This window comes from Varroa jacobsoni, unplaced genomic scaffold (assembly GCF_002532875.2).
Source record: "Varroa jacobsoni isolate VJ856 unplaced genomic scaffold, vjacob_1.0 scaffold_1318, whole genome shotgun sequence".
Taxonomy (NCBI): domain Eukaryota; kingdom Metazoa; phylum Arthropoda; class Arachnida; order Mesostigmata; family Varroidae; genus Varroa; species Varroa jacobsoni.
In genome coordinates this window covers 295,177-317,694 of record NW_019214220.1, presented here as the reverse complement: position 1 = coordinate 317,694, position 22,518 = coordinate 295,177, and the positions used below count along the sequence as shown (strand labels likewise).

The 22,518-nt window shown below is 44.1% G+C and overlaps 1 long non-coding RNA gene across 1 annotated transcript; it reads left to right on the top strand.

Annotated features, from left to right (window-relative positions):
• Positions 1-17,682: 17,682 nt before the first annotated feature.
• Positions 17,683-19,848, top strand: LOC147752327 (uncharacterized). Its single transcript, XR_015314364.1, has 3 exons — positions 17,683-18,159; positions 18,446-18,619; positions 19,412-19,848. It is a non-coding gene; the product is annotated as an uncharacterized LOC147752327 (long non-coding RNA).
• Positions 19,849-22,518: the final 2,670 nt, after the last annotated feature.

Genomic DNA, 22,518 nt, shown 5'->3' with positions numbered 1-22,518 from the left:
AAGTACAAGGCCGATCTGATCGCTGTTTGCCAAACAAAAAATGGGACAACGGAGCTTAGACAAGTGACTGACTAAAGAGGCTAAGTGCAGCTTATCGTTCTACTGCTCAAGAAAATTGTGGAGAAGAAGTTAACGAATGGGGGTAGGGAGGTGTTTGGCACAGTAGCGTCAGCTCCGGCAAAGGTGCTGTCTTCTCTGCTCATTCGTCCATTTCGCCATCCAGCTGTACCTCTATCTCTCTCTTGCTCTGACAGCAATAATTTTTCCTACTATGAATGAAACACATTGGGACTTTGAGAGTTGTAGCGATGCGCCTATGCTATACTCGCTAGATTTCTCACCCGATTTGAGTGAACATACCACAACCAGATTTCCTTATCTCTTTTTTCTTCTTGTGCCAGCTAGCTATTTCGTCCTTTTGGTGTGTACATTGCAGCTGCCGCCTTCGCTGCTGCTGCTGCCTTCCTCGTTCAAAAATGCAGTCTTCTCGATGGCATACTCTAAGCTCTCGCCCGTTTAATCCTCCTTTGCATCCCGTTGTTGGTTTCTTGTCTCGCCAACCTTCGCTCCGTTTGCCTCCACGAGCTTGGCCCTCTCGGGCTTTGCGCCGGCCTCCGTTGCAGCGGATGCCGTTTCCTCCTTCTTCTGTACGCGTCGCTGCACTCCGTTAAGCGCGCATTATCTTTTCCTTCACCTGCAAGCAACAGCGACAGCAGTAGCTTGATTATATCGCTCAACCCTTCCTCATTTTTCTCGCGCTCCTCAGAGACGATTGGGGTACACATGAAGGGGCCGTTAGGCGTTGAGGGCTTCAAGGAACAGCGCGGAATTACTACTACCTCTACGAGTACAGAAAGTAGAGTGCCCATCATTGCCGCCCCGTTGTCTCGCGGTTTTCGCTGAGGAGGCCTTCATCGTGATCAGTGGGGCATGGTAAAGTAGCAAACTGCTAAGTGTCTTACCTCTGATCTGGGTTTGTGAGTTTGAGATCGGCAGGTAGGCGTCGTTTGCGACCTGCCAATCTGGATGCTGTTGTTGGCTGCGGCCAAGACACTCCGCCTTCGTCAAACTAACTAACAAACATAAACCCATCGCTCTTTCGTTTTCGCTCTTTCCGATAGCATATTCGGCGCCTGAATTTGCTGCTAAGCCTTCAACTGCTTGCTCTGTCATTTACCACCGTCTCTTGTTCTTCTTATTTTTCGCAGTCTCTCGTTCTGGTGCTGCGGACGTATTTTCTACTCATGGCGCATCGTTGCATTGTTGCACCTTGCCGCATTATTTCATTTTTACCATCTCAAATTTTACTCGCCGGCCGAGCGCAGCGATGCACTGCGGGATAAAATTTTAAGAATTTTTGTGCCGTAAGGCTTCCACATCGAGAGAAAATGCGCCAGCGTACATGGCATGCGGCACTACGCAGCTGATAGTACGGACACGGACGTTCCGGACACAAGGGCCATACGATACTTGAAAATTGATGAAAACCAGGGGGAACGGAAAATGAAGTATCAGATTTCCACCATCGATGGCTATCACGGTTCCGGCTCTAAAATGATCGATCTGTCCCTCACTGTTATCGTTGCTGTGGTCGCTGCCGCTACCGCCATTATAATCGTTTAGATCCCTGCATGCTTCTACCGCCTTCGCATTCGTGTCCTTCTAGTCCTTTTTTTCGTTTTCCTTTTGTCCGTCATCGTCCACCTCTGCTAATCCAATTAAACTATGCGCTGGCGGACGAACCAAGAAAAGAGATCTGCAACAACGGTACCTAGTTTGATCCTTTTGCTCCTTTCCGTTACTTGTATCTATTTAAGTACAGTTATTACTAATGTTCCGAAACATTGCTATATGCTACTAGTGTCTGCTGCTCCTGCTGCTGCACATAGAAGCGAAAAGCAACTACAGCGGGTAATTACTATGACTGTTGAATTCATAATAATGATTATGACTGTGATAGCGGGAACCATAATAATGCTAGATGTTACGAACGGTAGCAAACAATACTGGCAGTTCAAACAAAAATACAATAAATTTAATCTTTTCGAACTTATAGATCTTCGAAATTTTTCCGAGTTTGCTGTTGTCCTAGTTCGTCATCCCTACCCAGATCGAGCCTTCAGAAAAGGCAGGCCTGTAATCGGCAAAAGGTTCAACGTTCATGGCAGCAGACAATCGTCGACAACGCCTAGGAAAGCTTTGACTGAAGCATTTCTGTTCATTCGATTGTGGCACTCTGACTTCTGAAAGAAATGATTTTGTCTTGTCGTACGACAAGGGTACCATCCTCTACGATGTATCCAGCTCGTTTCGAGTTACTGCCGACGAGAAAACGAACGAGGAAGTCCCAGGACGACAAAATGGCTAGCAGAATCGCTAGACGAGAAACATTATTCCCGTGCACTACAACCTAGTGATAGAAGGACAGAGATCAGAACTGCTTTTTTGTTACAATCCTACCACTAACACTCGCAATGGTACTACGACGCCCACGATTACTACCTCCCCCACCTCCGACACCGCCGTCCTTTTAGGCCAAAGAGCCGTGTTTGTGCTGTGTTGCTGCCACGATGGTAACTTTGTTCCAGATCCCAGCACGAACGTCGGAGTCCATATGTTCATAAACGACAGCGTGGCAGGATGGCGGCAGGCCGGGAGGTAGAGAAGCAATATCGACTAGACCTTATGGCTATGAAATGTGAAATGCTCGAACACAAATACACCCATCTTTTTCCGCTGCGGCGGCCGAACCGGAGAAACCGGTCGGTGTCCTCCCCCTATACAACGGCACTCGAGGTAGGCAAAAAAAAAAAAGAGTTCAGTTGGTACGCGGCACGCCGTCGGGATGGGTAGTTGTAATGTTGCCGATTGAGGCATGAAACATTATTCCCTGTAGAGGATAAAACAAAAGGATAGAATAGGCTTTATGCGTAAATATTGTGATGTATGTACGCCAATGTAATTGTCATGTGCTATTTGTTCCATCGTCACTGTTCTGCTGAAGCCATTCGACCTATCTACACTTGCAGAGATTAACGCACCTAACTAGCTGACCTTCATTTAGATGTGCGTGCTGCGTCATTGTTAACTTGCGAATGTTACGGCGCCGATTGATGCCGAAACGCCTGCTTCCGGACATACTGATGTAACGAATGAAAAATTAAGACATATCTATCTAGAACTGTACATGTTCATACGGCGCATGATTGCTACTACTACTACTACTACTACTATCGACTGCCGTCATTATGTAGTTTTTAAAGTAACTATAAGTGAGTTGATTAGTGGATTTTGTTTCCTCTTGAATACACCCAAGACCAAACGCATGGTTTTGACTGTATTGACCGGAATGGTGCCGTTATACATTTTCAGTAATTTTACATGTGTATAGCTACATATGCGGCTCCGGAAGCAGTTTTTGAAGAACGTTGGAAAAAGCGTAAATGCGCTTCGTACAGACGGACGCATAGAGACTGGGCTAGGGGGAAGAAAAGCCTCTTATTAAAATGGCCGGCTCTTATTCCTTCCTTCTATTCATATCGTAATAGTAGTTCTGGATACAAATAATTATAGCGTACAGATACTACATAAGCTGCGTCAGCCATACGCAGGCACTATTAAACAACCTATAGATCAAGTACACATTATGCTAATAGTAGCTATACACTTCTTGCGTATAAACATGCCAGCGCATGAAAAAACTTTTCTTCAAAGTAGCAAAACGCCCATGGACAGCTTACTTTAGCAGAATATAATCGGTCTTCAAAAGCAGTTTTTTTTTTTTTATAAAAGATTTAGCAATAGGCATTACACTGACCCTTTGTAACAATGTAGTTTCTTCAACGATATTGAGATTTATATTAATCCAAAAAAAAAAGCGAAACGTATAATATTGAGCGTAAAACTCATAATTTTGTACACATGTAAATCCATGCTTAATAATGAACGATAATTACCACCATCAGACGAGCACTAGCGGACAACTACGTAAATAGTTGTCCATTAGCTATAACTATTATATAGATCCTTTTTGCACAATTGTCGGCATTCGGAGGCAAGACTACCAAGGGCATTTCCCTGTCGATTTTAAATCAAACGCTTCCTAAGCCAGATCGTAAGTAGATTTTACACCTGAACAACGTAATAAAAAAGTTTTTTTTTTTTCGTTGATTGCGCCATTACACGAACGTGTGTCTACTTTAGGGAGAAGCAGACGATCCGATATGGGTCGCAATGGCGCGTGTCTTTAAATCGCTTTGTTTGATGGCGACCGATCGACCTTCGTAACCTGCTATATCTCTATCGCCTGCTCCTAACCTGCATATGGACGTCGTTTCGCATGAAATGATAACGTGCGACATCACTCTCGATAACATATATATAACTCTCCTTTAAGGGTCAGCAACGCCTGAGATGATTCAAGAGCAGTTTGATTACAATGAAGTTTGCGAACCAGCGTAGATAAGATTACGCTGTCTTGAAATGTTATTTATATTTTTAACCTAATTTGTATACTGTAGTACGGCACGATGTCTGTATAAACGAACCGAATAAAGACGAAGGTACGATAGCTAACTAGGATATCGACAATGCTTCACTGTGAACCGTTCTAAATAAGTGCTCTGCATTTTATCCCTATAATTTTCGTCCAGCATTACATCAACAATGACCTCTCTGTAAAGCTTTACTGCTGTTTCGCCGAATGGCTTGACCGGGAGCAGTAGAGAACACGTTTGCTATTCGTATGAATGGCGAAGGGCCCGAAGGTCAGCTGCTAGCACACACAGAATAAGCCCCAAGGTCACAAGCCGCTACAACCACCATTTACGTCGAGCTAGATGCGACACCCCTTACCGAATGCACGTTATACGTGTAGCCGTCGTGCACGCGCCAAAATTATCTAATACATTGACTTCCGCTCCTCCGCACGCACTTACACAGCAGTCTGTACGGAGGCGGCGTTCTTCCTCTGGCAAGCTTTGCCCCTTTACCATGGCACACCACAACAACTCTATGTGTAAGCCTAAATAAATAAATAAATGTTTCGAGTTTTACGCCTGCTGCTGCTGCTGCTGTCAAGCATTATCTTGGATGTATGTAAGCCTACCGCGTGCCTTCACACTCGGGCCTAAAGTAAAGAGAAAGCTCATTGCTTCTACTGATGGTAGAATGGTCACCACAGGCAGTCCCTACAATATGTCATTGTTAGCTGACAACGACAGCGACGACTATAATGATGACGATGACGCTGGCAAAAAAGAAACATTGTTTGGAGCCAAGTGTAGATGGATAGGGTAAGCTTTTGACAGAACTATCACATCCGCTTCTGACAATCGTCGAGGCAGGCGGCGGGAAAGGAAAAAGCTAGTTGGGCTGACCTATTATTACCGATTACGGTTACCGCTACAAGTGATAGTGATATTGCACCACTGCAACTAGCTTGTAAGATGTATGACGTTTGCCGTGGGGGCATCCCTGACAAAGTGGTAGTGAAAGACGCTGGCTTGCTTGGTGGGGTAGCTGTTGCTCGGAGTGCTGCTCTATTGGTCAAAAGAGTATAGGACGGGCAATAAAACGGTTGCCGTTGGGTGCCATCGTCGTCATTGGGTGAATGCCACGCCTTGAGCGTGACTGTGTATGCGCCCAAGCGTCTCGGTATGTACGTGCGGGCTGACTGAAAGCAGAAAAACCAAACTATGCAATGCAGCGAACAAGCTAAATATGTCGGATTAGGCTATAAAATTGGGATAGCTAATGAGCTGATTGACGGATCGGTTAGCCATTACGATGCACTAAACGGTAGGACAAATGGAAGATATTATTATAAAAAATGCCATTTTTTGTTCATTGGACAAAAAACCCAAATGATGACGCCTAATAGTACAAATGACAGCGGCGGCCTTTGTCGTTTCGCGACGTCGCACATACGTATATCGGTAGAAAATGATCAGCTGAAAACGTCACGTAAATATGGCTGGGCTTTGACACACTTGCCTCAAGGGGCGTTGACGGCTTTTAATTTACCTTTATCATTGTCAATAGTCAACTGCCTATACGTGGGCAAACCAGTGCATTTCCTATTCATAGAAATATATCATACGTACGTATCATTATCGTACGCTGCAAACTTTTATTACTAGGTCCATTGGCAATACGTACAAGTAAAATACATACAAGTTTCATTTTGTATCCACTTTATACATGCACGTTCTTACGTATGCGTCTGAGATTTAGATCAGCAGTAAAATCAATATAATTACCAAGGGCACAGGAATTACGGACTTCTGGAGAGCGTATTTCAAAGTGTGCATATAGGCAGCAATGAAGAAGACGGTAGCTGTTGCGATAATAGATCGCGGCCTATGACGGCGGGATGTAATAACGACAGTAGCAGTGCCAAAGATATTGTGGTGCTACAACCATGTCGAAAGAAGTCGACTAGCTACTGCGCGATTTGCTCGACTTATCCAATTAGCAGAATATTCTCCAGGGAATGGTAGTGTATGTATAATAAATACGATGGCCAGCGGGTGGCTCCCTGCTTGTCTTCGTGCGTCTTCGAGTGCCGTCCAAAGGCCTCTGGCCGCTGGGCAACACCGACCGAACTCCAGCTTCGGGATCGCGGATCCGAAACCTTCATTGTGGTTTCCATTTTCTTTCCTCTATCGTTATCACTGCTCCTTCAGCGCACTTGCAGTGGCGGCTGTCGGCGCAGTTCGGCCAGCAAAATTCGCAACGGAAGGTAAACTAATTGGCAGTTAAACGTCATTGACAGTCTGTTTTCCTGTATTATCAGGAAAATAGCGCCTGTAGCGGCATCGAATATTGTTGTTATTGAAAAGCGTGGGCCGAGAAAGAAGCTGCGGGAAGACCCGGTAAATGTGGACTTCCGACAGCGACTCGAGTAGCAAGCCGGATTAAGGGCAGCTTGAAACAAAGGTGAACCACTGCAGACATAACAGACGATTATTGATCAGAAATAGAATATAATTTTTATATCCACCATCCCACTGCGTCTGGCATTGATATTAGTCACCGGCATAGCGGATTCGTGGAGCGCTACTGTCTGAGATTGCTGCTACGATCGTCAATGCTGTCCGCTTCGAGATGTCGCCCAATAGAAAGCATATGTGTATATATACATATATATATACGCAAGCCGACAAGTATTCGTTAAACCACATACAGGCTATATGTATACACGTGAGCGTTGTCTGTTACGGGACCCAACGAGAATAAACATGAGAGATGATAAACACGAGAATAAATCAGGAGATGTCTCACCTGTAAAGTGAGCATGGTAGCTTCCGTTACATGGATATCTGAGTACGCGCGCTTTGATTTCCAAGCAAATATGAGCAAGCCTATTGATTGCTCTGTTACTGTGAAGGATCGATGTTACTTGGCAGAAACAGGAAACAGGTCTCTATGAATCAAGTGGTAAAGACGAACGATAAGTTAATGCGGCAATAAACGGAGAGCTGGTGTTTGGGTGGACTCCATGTTGATGTTTAGTGAAGTGTATTGTTTTGTTGCTTAAAAGTAGTTTTTCGGAATGTCGTTCTAGCGCGTTTCATCGTTTCAGTCCTTCAGCAACCGTTGGGATTTAAACTATCTTTTGCTCGAATCTAATTTTACCCTACGCTTTCGTCGTGGTTCGTCTATCTTCAGATCTTCTCGAGACCCTACAACACAGCAGCCATTCCAAAAGTATTCCAGTCGGTCGTGATTGTGGACAATGGCGAGAGTAAGTAGAGCGCACTACTGCTTCGTTTCGGGACTGAATCTTGAAGGTCGGTAGAGACTGCGCTGCATATCCACTGGCTTACACGCTGCCGGCGACAGGCTCGAAAAGAGATCACCTGGCAGAAATGGCCGAAGTCACTGACTCACTTACGGGCTCACTAAGTTACCGACTGAGTCAGTTATTGCAATTTGGCTGGCCTTGTGAGCCAATTCAAGTCTAGAAAGTGGCGAGCCCTGTTTTTCGAAGGTCCGGATTAGGAATCCGTTGTTTTAGGTACTTCGCCTAAGTCCTGACCATCCGTTGGATCGACATTGCCAGGCATAGAAGCACCGGATGTCGTAAAGGCCCTATTTACCATCACCATGAGCATGGCACCATGAATCTTTGGCAACCCTAATACCATGATTACAAATGTGCTCGCATGTATAATCATATATGCAAAGGGTCATTGCACAAAGCGACGGAGATACAAAAAGGCATTTCGTTTACACGTTGAAATAATATATATATAAATTGGAATCTATGATACGATTCCACGCTGGACACAGTATACGGATCTGCATGCCAATGAGGACTTACTTCTGCGCATATATAGTGAATAATATTATTTCCTACGGGTATTTTAATACCCTGATATGTTAGTTCTCTTTTATTATTAAGTCTGATTAAATATTATAACAACGGATGTGTAATGAAGGCGAATCTTATTCTGCTAAAGATCCGAAAATTGACGCCGTTATGCTTTTTTGTCATCTAGAAAAAAACAAAGGCAATAACTAATACTCTCATAAACTTCTGTAAACTCTTACCTATGTTCTCGTCACATCTTCGCGCATTGTGTTTTATCGTCATTCCTGGTCCACGATACAGGGCCTTGGAAACGAGAAAGTCATTATCCTGCATCGCCAGCAATGGTTCCACCAGGGACTCGATTAGGAACCTATTTTGTTTCTGCCGAACAAAATTAATCTGGCCTAGCCGCCTTCGTTGACTGCACCCTGAAAGTAGGTGGCGGTGATTCTGCTCTTCTGCGCATGCCCTCTTAATAAACGGCAAGGAGCGAAAAGCTAAAGTGGCAGGTAAAGGAAACAAGATAGAAAAACAGCAACAACTACCAGGGCAAATGTTTCATCGATGCCTGGCGTTTGGCGCACTGTTAGCTGCCTAGATCAGCGTCACGGCTCTTTAGGATTTTTCCCTTTCCGAATCGCTGTTCCCGCTGCTGAAACCCTCGCTTGTTTTTTTTGCCGGTGAACACTACCGTGCAGGTTGCTGGCGTACTCTTGCTTCCTACCGGTCATCCTGTTCGGCCGCTTGGCGACCTGGTCACTGGCTAGGTAGCCTCTCTATAACCGTTCCTTTATTGCTGTCAGAAGAAGAAGTATGCCGCCAGCCGGTTGCGATGCCAACGATAGGCACAGCCTTGAGAGGCTAGAAAAGCACGATGCAATTAATGTAATGCTGGCAATTTGCACCGTTTCCACTAAAACACTGCCCACATTCGTTGGTCGTTTGTCTGTCGGTTGGGTGCGTGCGTGCAGTTAGCTGGGAACCCATTCAAGCAGTCGAGCAGTCTTAACATGACGCTGCCGGCGCTCTGCTCCTCACAGCAGTCTCCGCCAACAGCGACGCCTCTTAAACGACAGCGTCCTCTGGGGACCGGAGGCTGTGGAGGCAACGAATAGCCTTGGCACGCGTGACAAAAGCAGGAGCCGCTTGGCAATCTCTCGACAAAACGACCCACTGAGACAACCACTGAAGACGGTCGATCAGCGGGAAGCACTCGTCCAACGAGGAGCAACCACCCGGCCAACAGCCAGCTGGTACGAATTTGAAAGCTCATCGTATTCGAGTAGGTCTCTTCGTCATTACTTCGGAATTACAATGGTTGAATAAAGTCAGAGAAGTGCGTCATGCTACCACTGACACCCTAGACGTGAACTGTCATGGCTGTATATAAGCATATGGGTACAGAGTCCAGTAGACGCTGACTGCTAGGAAAATCGAAGCAGGTCGACGTGACTTAGCCCATCTATACAAACGCATTTCGACAAATATGTGTATAACGTTATATAAAATCGAAATATCGCTCTTTTTCTTGCTCCACGTAACACTTCCTTACAGTGATACTACACGTACGTGAAATTCGACGACTGTACAAGAGCAGATCATTTCGATAAACATGAGGACGGAGGTGGGTGGAAAAACACGAAGGTGCAAAATAGACTGAATGGACTAGATTCCACTGTCTGTCATTTATTTGTCTAGCAACATTGGTCAAATACCTAATAAGAGGCCGATTCTAGAAGCGGCGGTGGTACAGCTAATGATAACGATAATAAATTTTTTGAGGTTCTTCTACGTCCTCGGTAGTCTACAGGTTAAGCTGTTCGTCAGACTCCGGCAAGTCACAAAGTTCAAACCTATAATCCAAGACCCATCGACACCTGTACGAATACAAATAGGACACATTTCCGCTTAAAAACGGGGAATATAGAAAGAATGGAAAATTTTCTGACAGTTGACCGCGGACAATGACTCGAAACAACTTCAAAACTTTGCACGGGTATCTCACTGATGTAGCAGTAGTGGCGGTACATAATGTCATCCGCTGTAATATTGCCGGCCGTAAAGCAGTTCCGGACATAAGACGCGAATCGCTTTAGTAATCGTAATAAAGGATCACAGTCAGTATCAATTCAGTCTGTCTTTTCATCATAACGTCTGTTAGAGTTTTCCTTCCAAACGCAGCCACATTCTCGCATATTGTCGCGATTTCCTATGCGTAGTTGAAATAGAAGTACTGTAGACTCGTTCGCTGCTTCCTTTCGTAGGGCTCTGTATTTTGCAGAAACCGCTCGTCGATGATCTATCGAGGAGTCAAGAGGATAGACGCAGCTTGGATGTGGTGCTTACTCTCCAATAACTGTTAGGTTCACGGTTAGATGTACGTTGTGTATACATGAATGGAGACGTACTGTGGGGAAGTACGGGGCTGTAGTCCTTCGTGATATGGATGGTAGGTATTGTCACCAGTAGGATTCCCCTTGGCGCCGTTGCTGCGGCGCAAAGAGGCAAAAAGAATCGACGAAGGATTAGGCAGTCAAACGTTGGGAAGAAGCGACTTCATGGCTTGATCTCCTGCTTTGACTGTGTCCATTTTGTGCACATGGTAACAACAGGAACAGCAGCTGCGGCACAATCGTACCAACTGTATGCAACTGCCACCGCCGTCTGCATCCTTACTTGCGTGTTCATCCCTTGTATCAAGCCTATCTTTTTTCCGCGTGTTCCAACTTCCCTTCACTTCACTCTGCGCCTGCCACGCTGTTACTCAAGTCTCACAAAAATCAGATGGTTTTCTAAAGTCAACCACCTGCGCGACGCACGGAGCGGTAATAGTAGTAGCTGTTGTTGGTGAGGAACAAAGTAAGAAGAACCGACTCGAACGGTGGTCTAAAATTGTTGGACGCCGTGAGTTTCTATCTGCTTAAAGCGGAAGACATTGCGGCCGGCAGTCACAACCAGTACGCGAATTCGAAAGCTTAACAGCGGCAACAGCGGAGCGCGAAAAAACCCAAAGTTGGCTTAGGTTGTTCTCTGATCGGCCGGTTTGCCTGCCGCTAGCACCGCTATTATTTAGGATTTGAATAGGAAACTCAATTTACTCTTTAGAGATTTGCGCGCTTTGTCGTATTTTGTCTTTTAGCTGGCCCAAAGTCGAATAAGAACTATTTTATCTGGTCGCGACATGTTATAGCCTAATAGTGGTAATATTAATCTTAAACATATTTTATACATTACAAACAACCAAACACAAAACAAATACACGCTGCATTCTCTGGAGCAATTGACAAGTGTAGAGCATACACCCACGTATTATGTGCTCGTGGGATACTGTCCTCGACAATGCTCCTTGTTCACATAACAGAGAGCATTATGCTAACACTGGGTGTATCGCATCGGATACTATCCTAAAGAAGTTGTAAGTTGTACTTTGTCGCAAGCAATCTTCCTGTGACCGTTTCTTTCATTTGATGTAGAAACAGCAGGCAATACCTTCTCCTCTCTGTTTTTCTGTTGCAGATTATTATAGTACACCACTAGTTACGATGAGACATTTCTTCGCCGCTGTCTCGCTTGTCCGACTCTTGTTCTTCTTCTATGAAAAGTATATTTGCATAGAAATAAGAGACGCACGAGGGGGGCGATCGTAGCAGCAGCCTAGGGGCCGAACACTATCGCGGTGATCCTTATGTCTTTGCTACCGCTGTTAGCTGACATATTTATACCCTATGGATATATGTACTTATATGTGTGCGGCATTGCGTCCGACGAACTCCGGAAACGTGCCTGTCAACGTTGTTTGCGGTCACGAAATTTGTCTGCTGCTACGTTGTTTTCACCACAGTGTGTATATGAATGTTGTTACCGTCGCTACCTCAGACCAAGAATTCGCTTAGACATTACCATTCACGTTTGGACGACGATTCTTTGATTATCATGCACTAGTTACATGTATACGTAGTGCTTAAGTTGGTTAGCCCTTGCACAGTCTGCGAGACTGCTTCGGTGACACCGATCGTTATTGACGAGGTCGAGTCGAGTCATCCTGAGCAGCTCAAGACGGTTCAGTACACTGAAGGCGGCAAGGAGAGAAAGAAAGTCAGGAGATGGGCGTGACATAACGGAAGACCAACACAAAATCGGGAATGATTTGAGTGTCTTGGAACATAGTCTCTAATGCGTGGTAATTGGATCGACCTCGGTGTCTGGGACTTCACTCGATAGAAATAGAGAGATGCGTAACTGGGAGAAAAGGATATAAAGTGGATGTAAATGACTTAGGGGGAGGTTAAGTGGGAGACCGTCCACGCAGAGATCCGTTTAACATGGTCTGGCGCGAAAGCGGGTAACAAGGAGCTTTTTCTGCTCCGTTGAATCCCCTCTGTGCAGTTGACTCCTCCGTTCCTTTTCCCACCACCAAACATCCAGCTTCCATTGTTACAACACATAACTTGGAGCAGCACCATTTGCTCGACGTTGTTATTGACCCAGCGCTCTGGTTCTCGCCCCTCCCTTCTTCTCGGTGCCTGGAACTTTCGTTCTGGTCGACGCATCCGAACGACCATTGCTAGTGGAAGTACTCACAAATTGGCAAGCAAAGAAAATCCTATTGCAGACAAAGACGTCCCTTCGGGTCTCTCTCTTTCTCTTTATATATGTATGGTGCCATCGGAAAGAAAAAATGTAACAGCAGGTTCATAAAAGACTCTTCTGTTAAGTGACCCAAATAGGCCCACTACAATTCATTATATTAGCTGTATATGTCGAAAAGGTTGGTCTACATAAACCCTAATGACATCGTGCAAAGAAGTCCATCATTTAATAAAACTGAAAAGAAGATACGATTTTTCTAGAGACCATGATCGTGCGTAGTGAAGGCAACGCTTCATAATGACTTATATTAGGCAGCCAAGTTAGGAAGATGAAACACTATAATAAGTCTACATGAAGTAGTTGCATATCGACAAGCTGTACCTTATGCATGATTTTGGTATGATTAAATATCAATAATAAATCCCAATCTAGTAATCATGATAACCCGCTATGCGGTTCATATAGGTATTGTTGTGTTTGAACGAAACTTCAGTTCAGCTTAGCATATACACACATATACGTATTCCTTCTTTGAGGCCATCTAACCTTATTAGTTTTCCTGTAAAGTTAACATCGACAACATCCATTGTCATGGATGTCCGAATTGCAGCGGCCTATATAGTCTCGAAGTTCGATTTAGTATCATTACTTTCAAACAACGTAAAGCTTCCAGTTTGCCCTTAAAATGATAGTTTTTTTTACAGACGGGGTACAAGAACGGGTTAGTTCTTTTATTTCAAAATGAATGTGAATGGAACTGAATCAAAATGGAAATCCGGTACCGCGAATTGCACCGAATTAGCAATTCACATGTATCTGAACATGTACCATACAGCCTTTGTCCTATATAGCTTTGCTTTTTCCTGTATGTATGCATGACCATATAAAAGACTTTAATAAGAGATTAAGTGCATGGTACTAATGTCTAGCTATCTTCTTTTTGTTCTAATTCGAGACTCTGATTGTTAATAAAGCACATAAACGCCATGCGGAGTTTATCGTTCATACCGCTATTGTCAGCAGGCACTGTAGTTATGAAGTCTAGTTAATTATCCACTATGAGAAGGCGGTCTGAACATTGTTCATAGCTAAATGATTATTTGAAAAACGCTACATAGATAAATTGCCATAGATTTGCTTCGTCTGCTGTAGGTAAACCGACTAGAAACAATCGAATGAAAAAATCGTTAATATTAGGTATTAGGGGTTGACAGCACAACAAAGTAGTTATATAATTAAAAAATAATTAGTGTTACCCACACAGATTTCGAGACTGATTTTTCTGCTTATGCTTATCATACATGTACGCAGCCCCGTACGATTCATGCCCCATTCAGCATTGCAGTTACATAATTCGACCTAACTTAATACAGCAGAAGGTGTGCATATCTGCAACTGTCATGTGTAATCGGAAGTTTAGCGGTTGGCAGGCAGGGTAAACTTGCCGCTGGAATATGTTCGATCGTGCTAACTCTAAACATCGTTGCTGCCTGTACGACAATGGCGGCAGTGTCACTTAGCTGGATGTCGACTTACTAATTTCGGTTTTTTCGAATGCGTGCTTACCATCCTCGGGCAGCTAACGCTAACCGCTGTCGTTTTTGAAATTATTCGCCGTACCTTTTTACCTTTGCTACTTGTTCGTCGAAGACCAATTGCACGGGCAAGGATTACCTCCGACGGTTGTTTGCGCATGGTGTCTTTGCAACAGTACAGCTCTAATTACATAGTACCATAGCAAGACTCTCTCCAAAACGTCCCTACGCAAATTAAGGAGCTGTATCTATGCTACAAAGCTATGCGTAGCTATTCGGTTCGAGAAAGAAGTGGACCTATGTTTGAAAATTGAATACCAGCTGCAGCCTTGTCCAGAGCTTTGTAACGTTTCCAGAACCCCGATAGCTTCGTACGGTCACTGCACTCGCAAGGCTGCAGGAACAGCAGGACCGAATTATTGGTTGAGGAATTTCAGCCAATAATTCCCTTTTAGCTTTGATCAAAGCCGACAAAATAAGGGAATTAACGTTCAAAAGCAAATGTGAATATAATTTTCTCAATATGATAAGCCAATAACGTCCGCACTCTTCGTATCCTACAATAAAAAAGGAGAGTAGTAATAGTAGAACTGGTAGTTCGATATTCTATACTAGAAGTTGAGACTGCCACCGAGGATAGCTATGTGGACGAATTTCGAAAACTTGACGATAACATTGGATCTGGATAAAATAAAGAAGTTTCAGTGCGGCATTGCTGAGGACCAATGGATTTCGCCAGATGTCACATTTAAATACTTGAATTTTCGAGGAAAATTTACGCGCCTAGGTAGTTGATAAACGAGACAGCTACTTTTTAGTGAGGCATAAGTAATCCTCAGCGTTGTCCAGCATTCCCATAATCGTTACCACTTAATTATTCTACCTGGCTTCGCTCGATCGCGCTTCGCTTGTTGCTGTCATCGGCACGACTCAGTATTTCCTTCAGTCGCAGCTCGAATACAATCAGATTTCCGTTAACATTCTTCGTTCTTTCATGACCGGGTTCACGCTCAGGGTCTGTGGCCCTTCAGCCAAACGACAGTCGGACGATCCATACGAGATCACTTTGCTATCGCCTCAGTTTCTGATGCTGTCTCTCTTATCGCTGGTAACGCTAAAACAGTTCAGCCGACTGTCTCGTTGCCAGGTGAAGATCGCGCCACCAGGGAGCAGCCACCTAAGTACACGATGAACTGACGGCTTGCATGGCCTGTCGGATGGCTTCTTCTCTCTTGAAAGGGAATTGCTGAATATGTGTGTGCATGTAATGCATGGGCGAACGTTACCCTGTGGAGGTCTGTGCATCTACATGATAACAACGTACAGTGCCAATGGTAGTGTCATACCTCTCCTGGCTGGCAGCGTCGCCACCGCAGAACCGAGTAATTTCCCGCAGTCTAGTTAACACTAGCTGTACGAAATTGACGCAGGATCCGAAATCCCAGCCAGGGAATTTTCAGGGAACGGTTATTTGTTTTAGTAGCTGATTCAGAGTAGGGGCAGTCTCGGTTAGATGTACTCACCTAAACATGTATGGTAGTGACGGTGCTAATGGCCGAACGTTCAGCGCCAGCACCGGCGGTGGTGAGTGAGAACAGATGACTGCAGCGGTAAACAGGTCACACGGTAATCTTAACGCGCAATCTACCTATGGACTACTGGCTTTTGGATGAAAGACCTCATTGTGGACGAGATTAGACGACCCCGTATCACCGCCACCGTCGCTGATATGCCATCAGCCGTCTTCCCTTAACGCTATGCGCAGTTCCATCACATGTCCCGCAAAGCAGAGCTCGAGAGACGAGACGGCAGCTTCCGACATTTTGTGTATAGCAAGAGGTGAACAGACACATAACAGTTACGACAATCGCAGACACAGTCAATGTCACCTTTATAGCGCTCAGTTACAAACAAGAAGAGAGCGATGCTTCTTCTTGGCATCTAGACGAAGGGACGTACTGCACAAAATCTCCGAACGGCTTCTACCTGCCTTTTTCGCAGTCTTCAGTGCTGCATACCTTATACGACCTCTCATAACCGTGTAATATGTATCGGCCTTTGCCCGTCCTACGCTGTCCCGGAACGCTGTGTTAGCCCCAAATAGAAGGCTAGTTGCCGCAGCTGCTGCTGCTGCTGTTGCCTTTCTAGTGCTGCTCGCCAGATTGAATGCGGATACTGAACGTGAGGTGCGTCATCTCTGTCTCAGACAGGAAAAGGCAATTGGACTTGACCAGCCATTCCGCACAGCCAGCGTAGGTCGGTGTTGCTAATCGTACGATAAGAATAAAGCTGGCGGTAGCATTGGAGGCGGGAGCGGCAGCTCCTGATGACGTGTCGCTTAATTACTAACCGTGTCGATGGTAACACCTAAAGACATACACATCACCGAGAGATGTACATTACGAAATATTCCAATTCGTTCTATTTGCTTCCTTAGTAGGCAGTAAGAATGTACGCAATTTAGCGCTGACTGTATCCCAGACGAAACTGTCTCAGAGAAAAAAGTACATCAAGGGAAAGAGCAGTTTAACGTCAACCTGTGCTCTTATGGATGCTGGTTCGCTAAGCGCCTTAGTCGGTACGCTAAAAGCTCTGTTAGCAAAAAGTGTGCACTGCGAAGCACGATCGCGGATAACGCGGTTTATCGTGACGTTCTACTTTACGTGATGCGCCTGCTTTCTCACCTCAGCCTTTTCGGAAGCATCATAACGCCCTTTCAATGGGGCCAGTAATGTAGGCTTAAGACCCTTTGAAATAAGAAAAAATTAGTCAGCAATAGAAAATCACTTCGAGGAAAATGTTTGTTGTCGTGACGCTCCGTTTTTTTTTTTTTTGATGAGCTAGAGGATAGGGAAATAATTGAATTCGCTTGTTCTTGTATACTTCTGTCAAAATAAAATCGATGATGTAATGTTTTTTTTATCAAAGGACCTAGGGGCTGTGGACGTCCTAACTAGTAACGTAGAGTCAATGCGTAGTTGTCACTACGTTCGCGCTGGCATCCGTATCGTCTAACAGCATCGAGTGAAGCGCATTGCGAAATACCATAATTCGTTCTATTTTTTTCCTTAATAGAAGGAGGGAATGTTTGCCGTCGTCGCCACTCCGTTGGTCGCACTGCAGTACGGGCCATTTTGCTCAATGATTTTTGCTATCGTCCCATGTTTTTCAACATCCTTCCCTTTACATCTTCTTCTTTGGCTATTCAGAATGGATCAGTGGCTAGCATCATCCGTCTTGGATTCGCGTATCTTTAAAAGAAACTTTGCCTTAGTCAAAGAAAAGCTACGAGATAGACAGCCAACTCACCGAACGAATTCTAGTCGGCTAGCCTCGCTTATCCGAAAGTAGCTCGCCAAGAAAAGTCGGACTGTTGGGCTTCTTCAAGTGAAATATTGAGCTGGTAATGGAAAAGTTGTCACCAGTCTTCCCCCTCAACGCGGAGTGTTCGTTGTTCCGAACGCTGTTCTTCGATGGCTAGCGTCCTGTGGCACTCTAAAAAAGTAGGACGTTTGCCAGCGGCTGGATTGACCCAGCTCGACCTGTACGGCCATCCCCACAGTCCAGTAGCCGGCCAACTCGAATGATAGCCTCCTAAACTCTAGTTACGTCACATAAACTATGCTCCTTTACCATCGCGAAAAAATTGTCTGCAGTAGACTTAAGGGAAAAATGTGCCCTGGCTGGTATTTGACGCATCCATTAAAAGGGATAAAGGTGTGGCCACATATAAGCGTATTTGATACCTAATACGACGCATCTCTTTTATTTTTTAAGCTCCTGACAATACCCCGGCTTTATGCATTGCCAATGCTTGCTTTATACATTAAATATTATATTATTAATCCATTTATCTATCCTAATTTATCCATAAAATGCTTGACAACTGCAGACACAATGTATTTTACGCACACAAATAAAAGACGCCTAGGAGTAGCGTTATGGAAAACGGAGAGAAACATTGAACTTATTTGCCCGCTTTATGTACAAAATATTTTTTCAGCAGGATAAATATCAACTTATCCTTCCGAGAACAGCACTACACAAGTTAAAAGGCGTTCGATGTTAGCTTCAACAACGTGAGAACTGTTTGCAGAGAAAGGGACTGCGTTATCCTGTCGCGAATCGCCAGAAAGTTCATCGTCTTTTGTTATGGAAACCTATGGATAGATAGCCGGTAGGTTGACGTCAAAATGGTCGCGTTTACTAGAACCAATTGCATATTAGTCAGACGCTTGCTTGCGCCTTTTCACGTGGACACGTTTGCAAGGCTCGGAACTTCTATCGTTATATCCAGACAACAGCTAGGAATGGGTTCTGTAGACGAGAGGGTAAAATATACTATTCAACGAAATATATATCAACGAGCCTGTATAAGGAGTACCGTATGTACTGCGACTCAATGAAGACCAGTAGATAAATGCTCAGTTGCAATACCCAATGATAAATATATTTAAACGCTAAGACACGTACTATTGAAATCGGATTTATACGACCTTCAATTCGCGTAGATGCTGAATTTAACAGAGGTACTTTAGATGCTTGTCATTAGCACTTTTTAGCTCTAAAAAATAAGAAATACCCGACACCTTCTAATTGCTCCTGAAATCCAGATCAACAATTATGTGCTTTTGTCCCAATAATGCCACCTTTAATAAAAAAACAAATGTAAAAACACTATGAAAGAATAATATAGTTTATTTAAATTATCTTACATACATGGTGGATGTAATATCGCTATGCACTTGACGCTGTGTCGTGCATTGGATTTTCTTTTCAAGCGATATTTTTCTAAATTGTTTCGAGTGCTGTCCAACCGAGACACGTAACGTTAAGTTATTTAATGACGTCATGCAGGCTTATTCAAGCGAGACATCATGTACATTACTTATTACAATCATTTCACCAGCATACGTAACTTATCCTTACTGGAACATTTACTTAATAACTCTCTACGCGACAACCTTAGCATCTGACGTGAGTGGCTGCGTGAATGAGCCTCTAATTTTCCACCGTGGACACATGAAGGCCAGCGAGGCAAACAACCTATGTCGAACGGTGGGCAAATGCGTTCGCCAAATCGAGTACAACTGAACGGTTTCTGCCACCGGTGCAGTCTAGCACAGAGCGTAGCAGTGGATAAACAATACCTTTAACTGCAACAATAACAGAAGCAACTTTGGGAATTCTGTCTTGAAACACACGAGCAAATCGTGGTCTATCGCCGTCCGTATAGCCGTACCGCTGACGAACATCGATTGTGGTAAATGCGTTCCATTGTATTAGTGTGGTACCCTTCTGAGCTTTGCTACGCTAAATCAGTCAAGATTAAATTAACTAATGTACCTCACTGATGAGCAGGCTGACTGCTAGAACGCAATAGAGAGTTACAACTTTACAGAGTCAATAAAGCAACTTAAACAATATATCGGTGTTATCTGTCGCATCAGATTCTGTCCCTTTGTTTAGGCCTGATAATCTGGCATGTTCCAACGCTATGCATACAAAACGTGCTTCGGCATTTAAATCATCTATCTAACGTATTACTAACTAACACCCTTAAAAGCAGACGCTCTCCTTGTTTCAACTTGAATATAGCGTTTTTTAAAAGTATATAGCTTTACTTCGCAGTACACGTGTGCGCGTGGAATCCGTGCTGCGGCGCAGTATGAATATTCCTTTACAATTGAATGTCCTTTAGCAGCGCGAATAATCGAAGCGGTACAAAGAACAAGCTTTTTGCCGTGAAGTGATGTACGTGTCTACTGAGTTGCTCTTCACATCGCACACAGCCAACGGAACTCACTCCTTTCCCGCCTATTCAGTCCTCCTACTCCTTGTCACCCTCGTTGGGTCCTCCATGGCAATTAAACGTGTAAAAGCAGTTCGTTCCAAGCGACCCGCAGAGAAGCGTTTAGTATGCCGCCGTCGACACCCAATCCAACCAGCATTCAGAGTCACTGCCGCTGTTGCTGGCGCTATTGCGATAAACAACCAACAACGCTGTGAAACTCAATTCGTGTTGCGGCTGCTCCTACCCATAAGTTTCTATAGTGTTTTTTTTTTTTCGTTTCCCTCTTCACTCCACTGGAGGGGATGAGGCTCTTCAGCAGTAATTCTTTACAAGACGCTCCCCTAACACGAGGCTGGCTCGTCTCCTGCACAGCTCTCTAGCCATCGGCCTGAGTATCTGGCCGGCGTTCGTTTTCCGGGCCCGTTTTTTAACCGCATTTCATCACTGGCGCCAGTCGCTAAGCCGATTAATAAGGCAGTGACTTGCCAGAGGCGAAAGCGGTTCTGTTAGTACGTAACACAGTAGGGCATCCCGATTCAATGCGACATCGTCAAGTCTGACTTAAGGGATGTTGCCTTCCTGCAGTAAGTCTTATTTGATGATTAGTTAAGCTATCTTTGCGTTTCATTCAATCAGCTTGAATATTATGTATTCAAATAGCTTAAGGATAGGCACCAATAATAAGTATCCTGCGAAGGACGAATCGTTAGTATTACTAAGATTAGAGTAACATTCTTCAGTTAGGAGAATGAACCTTTCACTCTTTCGATCTGTAATTTTTCTCTGAAAAAAAAAACCGTGAACTGTCAGTTTTGTGTACCCTATTTTTTTAACCTGACTTTCTGTCATGGTCGCACAAGGAAATCTAGCGACTAGTTCGGTGCGTACTTATCGGAATCAAGTATCCGGGCTTTGGGCACTAGTTGAACCTGCTTTATTTTTAGTATATGTATATGCCCTCGAATGGACGTATCTTGAGTATACACGAATCTCAAGTATATATACATATATTTTTGGGGGAAGGTGGGACTATACGGGTAACGTTTGCTTAACGCTATCGTTGCAAATAACCTGCACCACAGGAGAGAAAAATTAAACCATTATATTCGGCCGACTCTTCTATTATATGGACTCGCCATAATTCATTCACCAAAAATATCGTTGAAGAGATACTTGTGCCGTTGACCCATACAGTCCCACAAAATAGGATTATATGAACTGTTGCTTTATAATTATTTACTGCCAAGTTAGGCAGGTACTTGTATTCCATAGATTTACACGAAGTTCTGCTGTGCAGCGTGAAGTTGGGTTTTGAATGGCCCAGCTACTGGGACACCCACGAGTTACGCAGCGGCAATGTGCGCACCGCTCTTCAAAACCAACTTAATAAGAATGAAGCTGTACTTTATTATAAATAATTGTCAATGGTAAATTCTGATTTGTTAAAATAATTATACCAATATGCTACAAATGTTGACAACATCGTTTTGTCAAAGTGTCAAAACTGCTCAGAAACAACGACATGTAACATGTTGTTGACAGTGATGATACGCGGCACAATGAATACGCTTAATTTTACATATACGCATTCCTATTGCTGAGTTATACCCTGAGAGCTCACTTAATACTCTCAGTTTTCCTGTAAGCTTAGTACTGGGATGCTATCTGATTTTATGTATGTTCAAAATGCGGTGGCCCATATGGCCTGACCCCTTTCCCCTACCCGTGTAACCCGTGACCCCGGGGTCATGGATTACATGGGTTCACCCGTAACAGGGTGATCACGTAATCTAACTCAGCGTAATGGCATTTATGAAACGTAACTCTTTGCCTCTGAAAATATAGTTTCGGTACAGGAAAAACTGTAATAGAATGGCGAGCTGATTATCTTGCTTATTTTTTATAAATAAAAAGAATCGAACAAAATGCAAACGTATACTTCGCTTTTGCTTTTGTGGTAGTGCTAAAATAAACAATCAACGTCTTCTATAGAATAGACTATATGTGTGTAGATCTATCACGAGATCTGATACAAAACAACACAAATCAACTTCGTTTCTGTAACCCTACTGTTCAGTGTTACCTCAAACGGGCATGTGTATTATGCGATGTCAGCTACGTAGACATCTGCGAGTTAACTGACATAAACCTTACCCCTCGAGCGATATGGTAATTCCGTGAGGTGTAACATGTGCGTACATCATTCATTAACCCTTTTCATCTATTTCTCTAGCCATATACGTATAGTTCTGCATAGTGTTAGCCTTTATACGAAGCCTCCT